The sequence below is a fragment of the Octodon degus genome, unplaced genomic scaffold (genome assembly GCF_000260255.1).
Source record: "Octodon degus isolate 3935 unplaced genomic scaffold, OctDeg1.0 scaffold00025, whole genome shotgun sequence".
NCBI classification, from domain to species: Eukaryota; Metazoa; Chordata; class Mammalia; order Rodentia; family Octodontidae; genus Octodon; species Octodon degus.
Window position 1 is genome coordinate 20,443,592 of NW_004524601.1, and position 14,338 is coordinate 20,457,929.

A 14,338-nucleotide genomic window follows, 5' to 3' on the forward strand; every position below is an offset into this window, starting at 1 on the left:
CTTTGATTTCACACTTTCCAGAACCAATTTGATGGTATCTGCTTTCTAACAATTTCTTGACTGGTTCTTCATCTGTGTATGTGATGAAACAAAATCCTCTCCTTTCATTTGCTTTTGTATCCACGGGAAGTCCAACATTTTCTATCTCTCCAAAAGCTCCAAAATATTCTTTAATCTGTTCTTCAGAAGTATCAGGGCTCAATCCTCCCACAAACACCTTTTTAGGGGGTTCTTTCCCTTTTAAAGCTTTGGCTCTTTTAGGGTCTATCAATTTGCCATCCAGTTTGTGTTCTTTTAATTCCAAAACTTTATCAACACTAGCAGCATCTTTGAAAAGCACAAATCCAAATCCTCTTGATCTTTCAGTGACTGGGTCTGTTTTAATTGTGCAGTCTACAATGTCCCCAAATCGAGACAAGTACTCAGTCAGATCTTTCTTGCTTGTATCCCAGCTCAAGCCTCCAATAAACATTTTACCATCATCCTGCTGGTTCTTGCTCGCGTTGATTATGGACCCCTCGGCGAATTCCTCTATATTGCTGTACTCGTTCATGGCCTCCACAGTGGCGGAGCAGTGGCCTGGGGCGAGCGGCGCATGGTCCGGATCGCGGGGTTGCTGGCGGCAGCGGAGCGTTGTATGGAGCTAGATTTTAAATGGGGGTGGAAGAGCAGGCACTGGGATTTCTCAGTTATGAAAATAATTTATTGCTCAAAAAATAGAATTAACAGAATTCATATTTTATGCTAATGAAGAAAACACAGACATACCTCCTTCACCCAACACATAAAAAAATGAAGAAAAATTTGAAAGTCTAACTACAAATCTTTAATAATCAAATATAGTACTTTTATGACAGGTAGCAGATGACAAAGCTCAGCATAACTGATGCTTAGAGAACCTTCATCAATGTCTCTCAAGATAGAGGAGAAGAATTGGGGTGTCCTCACTACCCAGTGCACACAGGATCAAAAATATTACATGGATGTGCATGGCTATTACATTGATAAACATGTTTAAAACCTTTAAGAAATTTCAGTTCCATAAGAAAGAATGTGAAAATCAAAACTCAGTTTTAACCCTGCCAATACAGAGAGAGTAAAGAGGAGTTGGCTACGGTCTTGTGCCCTGGGTCCCAGGCCCCACACAAGCCCTCACTTTCCAAGAGGGCAGTGCTAGATAGAGCTCCCACCACTGCTGCAGCCGTGACCTAGGAGGCCTCACTGCTGTTAACTGCCATTAATTTCTTACTATATCTATCAAACTTTACACTTAGTACATCCCTTCACCCAAACTTTTCTTTTTCCTTCTCCACTGATGTGGTAACAGTTATTCAGCATTCTTGAATGCAATGATTTATAGAAAGGTACAGAAAAGAAAACCAGAAAGCCTGTGTTTCAGCTTCAAAATCCACTTCTCAGGACACAAGCTCCCCTGAGAATGGCTGACCAGAATTCCTGGGGTTCCAGGATGGAAAGCTCAATACTGGAGCAGCCTCCTTAGATCCTGAAATGCCACCAGGCAGTACAAAGCAGCGAGGATAAGCTCCCTCCTATTCCACGTCACCCTCTAGGCCTCAAAGAACAAAGGTTACCAAAGGACTGACCATTTCCTTCAAAGCGTAGTCTCTGCACTAACTCTCAGTGTTAGATCTAAGTTCAGTGACAGCCCCAGAGACAGAGTTACTTGGGCTGTTTAACTTTCTTTTTTCTCTACCACAGGGAAGGATGTCAATTTCTTATTTACCTAAACTTCTAGACCAGCTTCTTCACTGACCATCTTTTGCCCTTCGCTCCGAGAGCAGTCGAAACTTCAACATGCATTAGGTGGGGAAACTCCTTGCTCAGACTGTCAGGGCTCAGTTCCCCACTTAGGAGAAGCCACATCTTACTGTCCCTGTCCCCACCTACCCTTTCGGTTGTCAACCTTGTCTGCTGCTGCTCTTTCCCTCCCTGCCTCCCTCTCCTCCAGCCACAGCCATCGCTTTACTGTCGCTCCAATACCAGGCAGGTGCTGAAAGGTATTATTCAAAAAAGAAGAAAAAACTTTTGAACAAAATAATTGTAATTTACGATCATTGAAGAGTCAAGCCCTGCATATTTGCTGAATTTGAACTCATAGAGTTCTCCTTCACCTTGGGATTCGTGGAAGACCTTTAATGTTTATAGAATGAAGGTAAGCTGTGAAGTTTCAGGTGAATGGAAGTTTAAAAATGAATGGAACATGCAATGTGGATAGCATTTTTAATTGGCTTCATCTAGGACATCAGAGCTGCCTTCACTTTCAGACCTATTATTTCCACCCTCATAGGTTAAGACATAAGCCCTAGAAATTTAAAGCAATATCAGGCCATCCCCTAGAACCCCGGCTCACAGCCACATTTCTGTTTGGTGTCTGTATCAGTCAAACTCCTTCATGGATCTGGAGCCTTGAGAGGTGGGAGCTGCTCTGGTCCCAAGAGTTTATCCCTGATCCATGCTTCTGGTCTCCTACAGATGTATTTTTTCCTTGTGTCTTAATCTCCTTGCTCTCTGGGCAGAGACAATCTTTGAGCTTGTCTCTTTAGCTTTGTCTAGTTGTATCACTTAAATCTTCTCAGAAAAAACATGTTAACCACCTATAGTGAGAGCTATGGGCAGACAGCCCCCAGTGTCACCTCTTTCAAATGCTGCCTCAGCTCTAAAGTGCTCTCTGTCCCACATCATCCCCTTTGGGACAGCATCAGCCACTGATAGCCAAAGGATAGACTCTGAAAGGAGCAATCATTACATGCTACAGAGCCCCCTGCCAATGGTCCACAGCCTTGCCAATACAATTTCTCCCTCTGTCTAGCCTGTCTCCACTTATTTTTTACATCTTATTTATTTATGTATTTAGTACAAGGTCTCGCTATGCAGCTTGGTCTCATAGTGATTCTCCTGTCTCAGCCTCCCTAGCTCTGGGGTAACAGGCATGTACCACCACACCTGATTTCAGTGGTTGGCTTGGCATGCCTGGGGGCAGGGCTATCATGGAATATGGTGCCAGGGATCAAACCCAGGTCTTTGCACTTGCCAAGCAGGACCTTAGACTGCGGAGCTTTCTTGCCAGCCCCTTATTCTTTATAAACAGGTGCTGATTCCTAATAGTTCTGTCTCTCCAAACACACTGTCACTATCCTTTCTGGAGGACACATCTGATGATAACCTCCAGCTGACCTAATGAACAGAAATGCCTAGTCTAAAGACGTAGATGAGCAGGATGTATGTGACAGCACCACAGGACTGATCTTCCACTATGCAGTGTAGGAACAGTGATGAGTCCCAGCTTTATTACTTGTTCTTCATTATCAGGTAAGACAAGAGGAAAAGCTACTTTGCTTTCTTAAGACTTTAAACCAAAAATCTCTCCTAACTCACCTTTTAGAAAATTTTCCTTCATTTCAAGTTGGTAATTCTTTTACACAAATCAATAAATCAATCATCAGAGCAGAGTTAGGTTCTGAGTGAGCACCAGGCAGACCTGAACTTACTGCATCATACAAGTAAGAAGGATTTCATTCTGAAATGTGTATATTAAAACATTCATTTGTCAGAAACTCACTTTCCAATGTAGAGCCTTCAGTTTTAAATTTTAGGATAGAATGGGCAGTTTTATTGTAAGATTCAGTGAGTTTTCGTTCAATGTTTCTATAGCTGTTTGTACCACTATGGCTGAAATCATTCACCCCTACTTTATTGTGATATTTTTTCATGTTACTTGAGCTAAACCTGTCTTAATCCCATGGCAGTTAATACTGAAGAGACACCTTAGCTGCATCCAAAACCATGCATAGGCATTGCCTCCTCTTTGCCTCAGGGTGACTACAGTTAGCACTTTCCAAATCCCCTCCAGTCACCATGTGATCCTCTGAGTACTTGATTTCTATGCCAAGCTGCTTGGCTTGGCCCCTCTTGAGCAGCTCTAAATTCCAAAGGCTGCTTGTTTGAAAATTCATGAGCTCCTCAGTGATGCAGTTCCTTTTTTGGCTGCCCCACTGCTCAGTTAGTTCAGACATCAAGCTGCTTGGGGATGGATAATTCTTCCTCTTAGCTGCCAAAACCTGCAGAGGGGCTGGTGTTTTACTGCTATTGTGGAATTTTCAGAAGTTTGGAAAACAGAGGATTTTATTTTTTGTTTTGTTTTGATATAGAACATTTTGACAATGGATTTGGCAGTGAGACAAGAATCTCCATGCTTGTAAACCAGAATAACATTTACAGCCATCTGGCTTCCATGTAGCACCACGGGAGTGGGATAGATATAAAGACAGTTAGCAACGAAGAGGTTTAAAATGGCTTTCTATTAGTTTCTGAACTGAACTACTCCATGATAAAGACACGAAGCAATGAAGGGGTTGCTGGTCCTTCATCAGCACACTTAGCAGAATAAAAATGCTGGGCACTTTCTTAATTTCTTAATTTGTCAGTTTTTCTCCACTACCATCACCATCATTCACCCAGATTTCTAGACTCAAGTCTCTTCAATTTTTTGTTTGTTTGTTTGTTTTTGGTGCTGAGGACCAAATACAGGGCTTCCAGCTTGCTAGGCAAGTGTTCTACTGCTCAGCCAAGTCCCCAGCCCCTGAATCAAATCCCCAGCCCCAAGGTTTTCTAAATATGACATCTTCCAACTAATATGAAGACAACAATATGTACTGTATTAATTATTGTAAGTGTCCTAATAACCTGTTTTGAAACTGTCTCATTGCTATTCTTTTCTCAATAAAATTAGTAAAAATAAATAAATATAATGTCTTCCATCTGAAAAGACTATTAAATCTACTAAAAGATCTATTATATGCTTACATAGGTTGATTATTCTTCCTTTTGACTGTCATAGGGCTTGAATCTATACAGAAAAACCTTAAAATGATAATAACAGAAATCCTGGTCTTTTTCCTCTACGTGTCAAGGCATGGTCCTTATGTCAAAGCATGGTCTTTTTTTTCCTTTTCTCTTTTCTGAGACAGGGTCTCTCTGTGAAGTTCAGTCTCGCCTGGAGCACAATTTGTAGCCCAAGCTGGTCTCGCACTTGCTGTGTAAGTACCACACATTAACAGATTGTGTCACTGGAGCATTCAAACTTGCAGTGATCCTCCTGCCTCAGTTCCCAGGTTGCTGGGATTACAGGTATGCACCACCACACCCAGCAAGGTGTGATCTTTACAGGATAAATATCAGATATTTTAATAGATTGTGTTTAAATGAAACAAAAAGAATAATTCAATTCTCAAAGCTGAAAAAGCTCTGTTAAATCAGAAACTGTGCTTCTTGACTTCTTTAAAATTATTCAAGTATCTATTATAACAATCATCTGCACATATCAAGATATAGACATATCACCCCCAACTTGGTCTCTTGTCACTTTTCAGTACAACAGAATTACACGCAATGCCCAGAAACAAATTTGGAGAAGTTAGGCTGAGATGGAAAAGCACAAGTGAGATAGTTCAGGAAGAAGTCTCTATTTTTCCTTATTAAATTTGCCCCCTCCATCCTTTCCTCCCTGTCAAAAATAACATATGGAGTAGAAGCTTTCTGTTGTCACTTATTTTGCACTTTTTACATAAAGTAACTTTTTTTAAAACCTAAGACCTTCAGAGATTTCCCACGTAAACTGTCAAGACTGGAAAATCCAAGCCAGAAGAAATCAGACACGAATCTTCTTAAACAAATTAGCATGTTGAAGGAAAATGATGCAAACAGTACAGTCCTTGGAACATGAATTTCCCCTATGCTCAAGCACGTTTTCCAGTGCAGCCAAGATATTAACAAGTGATGGTTTCATGCACTTGAAGTAGTGATTTATGAAGTTGCTTCCAGATTTAATAGAGTGCTAGAACGGATTGTTGTTATACCAACTAAAAAGAATCATAAAATGGTAATGAATGTTATGAAACTTCATGAATATTTCATCTGAAGATGGACCATCAGATTTATTTTAAGGTTAAAGAACACATAGACCATAAATCAGACCCACAATGTAGTTGTTTAAAGTTGATAGTTGGTGAGAACTATTTGCACATGAGGCAAGGATACCGGTGGGTGTTTATTCAGTCACAGATTAGAACTCAGCTAAGATAAAAGTAAAAACAATCAGTTTTAAAACAAATTACCTTTAACATGATCATCAAAGATTTCTAAGGAGGATTAGAAGTATTGTTAAAACAAAATTGGCTTCATTAAAATTTTTGCATTGGCATTAAGCATTAAAAAAATGAACATTTACTGAATCAATGTTCAGTAAAAAGACATCACAAGACTATTACGTTACTATAAAATGAGATAATGAGCAGGAGCTGATTCTTTGGCTATGAATCTCACGTAAAACTGTCATTTATATTAAATCATTAATATATCACCAGTTTTAAGGCAATTTTTCATTTGGAATATTTATAGTCAGCATAAAATTCACTACTTAGTTTGTTAGATAGGTATGTTTTATTTCTTCAACAGGACCTCAGAAAAATTATTGTCCCCAATCTACACTAATAATATAGAAATAAGAATTTGGCTTAATGTTTGTGGGTTTTTTCTCCCAGCTTGGTAGTGAGCTGAAACCAAACTCCTTCATTCCACAGATTGTGTCTCTCCTTTCTCATAATCGCCAAAAAGTAACATGTTATTTGAATGTGAAGATAAAGTTTTGCCACTTTTTTATTTGTCCATAAGTGGAAATCAAAACCTAAATGTTTATTCAGTTGTTTGGGAGGTCACCCAGAAGCATTTTTGAGTTTAGCAAGTGTCATCTGTCTTGCTAGGTGATGGGGACAAATGGTGAGTGAATGAGACAAGGTCTCTACCCTGTAAAACATTTTCTTCAAGCAGAATTTAATTATTAATTAAGTAATAATTCAACTGCGATGGCTGTCTCTAGATGGATGTGAGCACGTGGAAAGGGAACACACCACAGAGTTCAGAGGTCAAGGCTGGTATCTTGGACAAAAACTGCAGGGAAAGCTTCCTAAATAATGAATAAAATCATGGAAAGCAAGGTGCAAAGGAAATTTCTGTTTTTAGTGTTCTTGTGAACCCAGCTATACTTCTGCCAGGTATCTCCCTAAAAGAACTATAGTCATCATATTACAGTAATATATGAATTCTTACATTGAAAGCCTCACAACTCACAATAGCTAAATTATCCCCTATCTGCCCATCTACAGATAAATGAATAAAAAGCATGTGGTACAAATACATAATGGAGTACAACTCAGCAAGAAAAAAGGCACAATTGAATCACTTGTAGGAAAAATGGGGCTCTGAGACCATCAGACAAAGTGAAATAAGTGAAACAAGTTAAACATCTCATGGTTTCTCTAATAAGAGAGACTAAAATATAAATAATTTTAAGAACAAAACCAAAGAGATATGTTAAGAAATAGAGAGGTAGACTCTTTAGAGATCAGAAGGGGAAGTGAGGAAGGAAGGAGACAGGAGGGAGGTAGGAGAAAATAAAAATGACCAAGGTGCGACATGTACATGTACCAACCCCAAGCTGAATGTAATCAACACAGTATATCACAAACATACACTAAGACAAAACTCACATACATAGGCTGATAAAAAAAAAACTTATAAAGAAAGTAAGGTGCAGACCAACAGGTAAAAGCCATACATGATCATCAGAGGAGCTGAGAGAGATTTGTAATGTTTAAATTGTGTTGAATCTAGATTGTTGCATATAAAGGCAAGGAAAGAAACAAAGACAAAGATGCCTTCAAGTCCTTCGAGGAGTTTGGATTCCTCCTCGGGCCCATGAACGTACCTCAAAGCCTTCAGTAGCATATAAGTGGATTCCCATTTTATTTTCATTTCTTACATGGTATTAAAATCATTGAATGCATTTGTTCTTTGTACAAAAATGAAAATCAAGAATTTGATCAGATATTATAAGTCAAAAACTGATGAGTTTTGAATGCATTTTACAGAGGACAGAAGGAAATTAGATCATTTATAGAAAATCTTGGAAATCTACAATGCTCTTGAATGAAGCAGAGAGTGATCTAATAGTGAAGCTGAGGAGGCAGCTCAGTGACATAAACACTTGCCTGGCAAGCCCAAGGTCCCAAGTTCAACCCCCAGTACCAAAAATTAAAAAAGGTCAACTGAGAGGGATCTAATAGATATATCACACTTCTTTAAAGAAATATAGTCTGCATTCTAAATAAATCATATTCCTAAGGTGTACCTCTCTCTGGCTTTCATCCTGTTCAGTCCCATAAAATGCTGTATTAGGATAATAATTAATGTGGATTTAGAAGGCACAATGTGTCCACACTTGTATTAAATCTTTTAAATAGACTAGCTTACTTCTTTCTTATTTTCAAATCTTTATAGTAAACACTATGGTCATCGCTAATTTAAAAATGAAAGAATGAAACACTGTCAAGAAATTTCCCCAAGTCATAGTCGTGTCCTGACATCCTACAGAGCAACACGGGTTACATAGGCTTCCCAGTGGGAAATGGTGTGGAAATATAAACGAAAGGCACCATCAGAAAGGAACAGCTGTCCCCACCTATCCTTGAATATTGTTTTATGTCCCCTCATGAGAAAGTTTGTCCTAGAGCAGGAAGAAAAATCTAATTTGATTTTCTGCAAGGCAAACATACTTTGGCTGGTTTGATGCTCAGAGCAAGGTACTGACTCAATGACTATTGATGAATGAGTTCTGTGTTCTTGTTGCAGCCTTACCATAGGATCTGCGGACAGGACATGCACTGGAAGCATGACATCACCTATAAAAGAATAATAATTTTTAAAACTTTCCTTCAGAGAGAATATATCTTACTAAGCTGTCACTAACATTAGCTTAAACTGGGTTATTACATCATTACCTACTAGATGTCACATCCTTCATGCAGAATGGAAATTGTATTTTTAGTTTCCCCAAGTGTAAATCTCCTAAATAAGACACCTTATGTGTTTAAGCCAAGGTCCAAGGAATAATAGCGCAACTTCCCTGGTACAGAGGGCCATTTGTTCGATGTTCTGACCTGCTCCTGCCTAAAGAACAAGAAGAGGACAGGATGACAAAAGGTTTCCAGCAGAAAAGGATTTATAGTCAGAATCCGTTTTCTCTGTTTTCGTTCATTTCGAATGAATACAGAGAATAATCTTGCTCCTGTTACAAATGCAGCAACCTGAGCCACAGCATCGACAGTGTGATCCATCCCACTTCACACAGCTTTATAAGCAAAATGCATCATTCTTTGGGAGCTTTCTCCTGGTTAAATAATTGTGAGAAATATAACTCTTGCCATTACTTTTATTGATAAAACACAGCATGTCATCTTAATTTATCCTTGCCCTGCTCTACTTTATCATCTACTGAGCGATTAGAATTCTGATCACTCTGTGTTCTGCTGTCAGATTGAGAGCCTCTGTCTACTCATCTGTTATTCTTCACGAAGCAAAGCACCAGCGAAACATCTGTTTTCTCCCTGAGTCTTCACCAGAGACTCCGATTCCACAAAGCAGTAACCTTGGGGTTCTCTTAGAAACTCTGGGGGTTCTTGCTATGTCAATGCTTGAAGCTATCTGACAGAATTAATGGGAAAAGTTCTGCTCCTCTATTTTCATTTTCAAAATCTAATTTGGGGTTTATGAGTTTGAAAAAGGTTTCACTGATTTTTGAGACTAATTATCATGTGTTTTAGAAGGCTGGAATTTCTAGATCCATATCTTAAACGATATACTCCTTGGTTGACGCCATCTATGCCCACATCTTATTTTAATCTCAGGACACAGGACATTTATTAGTCAGGCTCCTTTACTTTCATGAAATATTACACCTCTAATTACAAAATATAATACATAATTTCTATCCCAAAATTGGCATGTTTATAAATTTTTTTGTGTTTCTTAATGGAATATGTTGAAAATTCATTTATCCATTTAGTTAAAATTACTGAGAAGAGACGATAAATGAATGCAAATCAGAAGCTGATTTTGGTCATAGCACGCATGAAAGAAATATATAATCTAGAATATTTGTAGACATTAGTTGCTTGTATAATTAATCACAATTTATGCCAAAAGCTAAATTGAGTACTTCAAACTGATGCATATATGTGTCTTAACACTTATACATGTACACATATGTAGACTGAGATTACTTGCTTCAGATTTTGGATTTGGATTTGGATTTTGGAATATTTATGGGTATACAAAGATACATGATCTCAATAAAATTATGGAAAAAAATAAAAATCAAAAAGATACATGAGACACAAGTCTAAATACAAAATTTATGTTTGACATGCAGCTACACAAGGGAGGATTGCAAAATTACATGGTGAATGAAAAAGACACATTGAAGAGAATAATGAGATAAGTATGTTCAAACGAAGGGAGACTATTTTGACAGGAATTCGTGGCAATATGACGTGTATTATAGTAAATGATTTTATTTGAACACTCACCATATCTCTTGGTCACACCATGCTGACTCAATGCTTATGGCAACCTCCATCAAATAAAACCATTATGCTGGGTCCTTTATTCACCCATTCATCTTACTCACTGGATCTGGCACTGGGTGCTCTCTCGATCAGTCCCAAAGGCAAAATACTCATGAAAGGTAAAAGTTAGGCATTGACTTAGGACATCTAGGCAGCCACTTCAGCACAACTAAACACACTCATGAAGGAGGACTGCCAAAGCTGCTTGCCACTCTCTTGCTCTTTGCTGCCACCATGAAAGGATGCTTTCTGCTATGTGCCATGATGCCTTGGAGCGAACTGAATATGGACTAAAACCTGCAGAACTCGGCTTCTTGCCAAAGTGACAAGAATAGTGGGATATTTGTATTTGAAGCAAGGGAGAATATTCTGAAGAAGGCCAATGGTGACATGCCTTTTATTATAATATGTATTTTTAATTTAAGTATTCACTATATATCTTGATCACATATTATATAAATAAATAATCTGAGTGTAATTTAATATAACATTTTCTAGTGTACTCTGATTTGACGACAACCTATCATATGGTCAGGAGTGGAATTTTCCACTTGTGATACCATGTTGACATTTATTAAGCTTCAACTTTAAAAGTATTCCAGATTGTGAAATTTTTAGTAGGCATGTTCAACTTTTATATTTAAGTACGATGTTCAAACACATAAACATTATGGTAACAGAAGTACAAAATCAGTATCAAGAGCAATTATTTACTTATTCATTATCCTTTTCTTCAGAACAGTCCACACAAACTGTAGTGGTTTAAAAGAATAATTTACTATTTTTTTCAGGAATGTGTCAGTTCATAGGACTTGGGAATTTCTTGCTTTCTTATGCTATCAACTTGGTCTCCTCAGCTAGTAGCTGAGATTAACTGGGAAACTGCAGAAATCTTTACTCATTGTCTAGTACTCTGGTGTTGCCATATGGCTCCACCTAGCTTGGACTTCCGCACAATGCATGGCCTTAGGAGACACAGGTCTGTAAGTAGCAGGTGGCTTCAAAGATAACAAAATGGAAGCTACAAACCATCTCTACAGAGCTGGGGCTGTTATTACTATCACTTGAACTACATGCCACCAGGCAAAGCAAGTCACAAAGCCAGCTCAAGTTCAGGAGCAAGAGAAATAATCCTGGTGTTGGGGAGATAGCTCTGTGGTGGTCTAAACACCTGTCTGCCAAGGGAAAGGACCTGGGTTTGATCCCCAGTACCACAGGTCTTGTCAACCCTGGAACCCCAGGCACACCTTGCCAACCACTGAAACAGGCATGGTGGTACACACCTGTAATCCCAGCCCTGGAGAAGCTGAGACAGAGGATCACTCTGAGTCAGAGCTGCATAGCAAATAAATAAATAAATGTTTAAAAGAGATAACTAATTCTTATCTCTGATAAAGCAACATGAATGTAGATGAAAAGAAGAAATTGATGTCCATTTTTGGAGATTACGTAGCATACCTAGTTACCTTTAAATTACAAAAGTCTTTCTACATCAGAACAGAGTTCTCTTTGATATTCTTCATCATAAGAGAACACAATTATTGCTTTTTCTGGAACATTAGCCTGTCTAAATACTAGGTAAATTTTACGTTCAAAAACACATAGAGGGCTGGGGAGATGGCTCAGTGGAATAAGTGCTTCTCTGGCGAGCACACGGGCCTGAGTTCAATCCCCAGTTCCACCAAAAAAATAAAAATAAAAATAAAAATAAATAAGTAAAAACACATAGAATCCCTAGCCTGCGATGCTGTCCAAGGCATTTGCTAATCATAATATTTTAAATCAGAGCTCAGTTTTCAGTCTGTCTTTCCCTCACTGCACTTTCAATTTTCACCCTCCTTCTCTTCATTAATTTACATTTTCTTCTTGATGCCATTAGAAACCAAGTGGAAAATCAAAGCTGAAAGCAAACTTATAACGTGTTTGCACATATGACCCACTCAATCTAATCAAACTTGATCATCCATCCAGAAGGCAGCAGGAATCATGAAGCTGCTTTGAGAAGTTTCCAGGCAACGTCCTTTTCCATTCATTTCTGTCGCTCTTAGTCAAAGTATCTCCATTTTTCAATGATGCACACCAGTGCTTCCCCCATTGACAAGTAACTAAGAGGTGACTGTATGTTTAGCGAGGCTTTAATAAACATTGGCCACAAAACATTGTCTTAGATATGTTAAAGACCGTTCTCTCACTTCTTTTGTTTGAAACATTTTTCAAGATCCCAATAAATAGTAGGCATGGGGAATATAAAGGTAAATTATCTCCTTTTCAGAAACCTAAGGAGACAAAATACTTTTGGAGATTTCTAGTTTTTTAAACATCTTTAATGTGATAACCGGAAACTAAATGACCTTCCATCAAAGTTTCTATTCATAGTGTTTTAGTATTTTCAAGTAAGATTAAACCAAACAAAACTGCTGTTACATATAAGGACATTTAACAATAAAAGGCTTCTAAAATTGTTTTAGTCATTTTAGAAAAAAGATTTTAGTCAAGCTTTTTTATCTGCAGATCGGAGATTTAAGAAACATAAAAGTCACACAGCAGAATCCTCTGTAGTTAATCGGAATGACTAACCAGTTCCCACAAGGAGATACATGGTGTAGTTCATTGATTCTGTGTGTGTGTGTGTGTGTGTGTGTGTGTGTGTGTGTGTGTGTGTGTGTATTTTAAGGAAGGGTCTACAAGGTATTCAAGGTCTCATTACTAGATCAGACTTGTACTGATCCACCTGTTTACAGCCTCCCAAGAGGTGGGATTACAGGTGCATGCTACCATGCCCAGTCTCAGTTGCAGTCGCAGCACACCCTGAGGGCAGGGCAGGCATGGCAGGCCTAGGGGTCAACCCCTGGCCCCTGCACCTGTTTGCAGGTGCTTTAATATGCTCAGCTATTTGGCTGCCCTTCACTGATTCACTTAATAGGTATTTTTGAGTGCCTACTGGGTGCCAGTTTGATGCTAGGCATACAAGGAAATGCCAAAAACAAACAAAAAAAAAAAAAAACACAACCTCTGTTTTCCATTGAGCCTTTTGTCTAAAGGCAAATGCACTCATGTAGACAGCTCTCACCAAGAGTGTTGGTTGTAAGAATGAGGGGTGTGAATTCACATAGGAGCACGGGATGGGAAGCTCAGGAGCAGCCTCAGTAGAAAAGGACGAGCAGAAATGGATGAAATGAAAATTTGAGGTGGAAGAGAAGAGTGTCCCCAGCAGAGGAAATAGAATGCATATAACCCAAAGTGAGAAAAGATGCTCTCTTCAGGGACTGAATACCTTTAGTGAGCCCCATGGGAGTCCTTTAAGAGGGGAAACTGGAATAAGGCGGCCCAGCAGGAGGGCTGTGAATCCCAGGAAATGAAGGTTCTGGATCATGTAGCTCCATTAGCATCCCTACTCTAATGCTCTCCATTTATAGAACATTTCATATATATTTTTAGGTTTGAACACAAGTGTATATTTTTTGAACGTAGCGCACATTAAAAAAAATTGGGAAAGAAAATATGTCAACATGTTAACCAGATGATTATTTTCTAAATTTACTACTTTGTCCTTTTTCTGTATTTCCAATACTGTGCATAGATATTTTAAACAGAGAAAAGCATTGTTTAAATAGACCAACTTCTGCATATAACCACAAGTGCTATTTTTCCAAATCCTTTTAGACTTCTTCTACTTCTAAAGGATACTTTCTATAAATGAATCTTTTCTGTTCTTTAATAAATATTTTGTATGTGGAATGCAAGTCAGATGAACTGAATAAATCTAGAAATGAGTCTTTTACAAGAATAAAAGCAATATTAAAAAATATAAAAATCATATCATATTTCAGTTTCAGAGTGCTGGATTCAGTACCTCT

At 38.4% G+C, this 14,338-nt stretch overlaps 1 pseudogene; it reads right to left on the minus strand.

The window, feature by feature from the left end:
- LOC101567716 overlaps positions 1 to 9,191 on the minus strand; it is a 9,713-nt pseudogene extending 522 nt beyond the window's left edge.
- Positions 9,192 to 14,338: the final 5,147 nt, after the last annotated feature.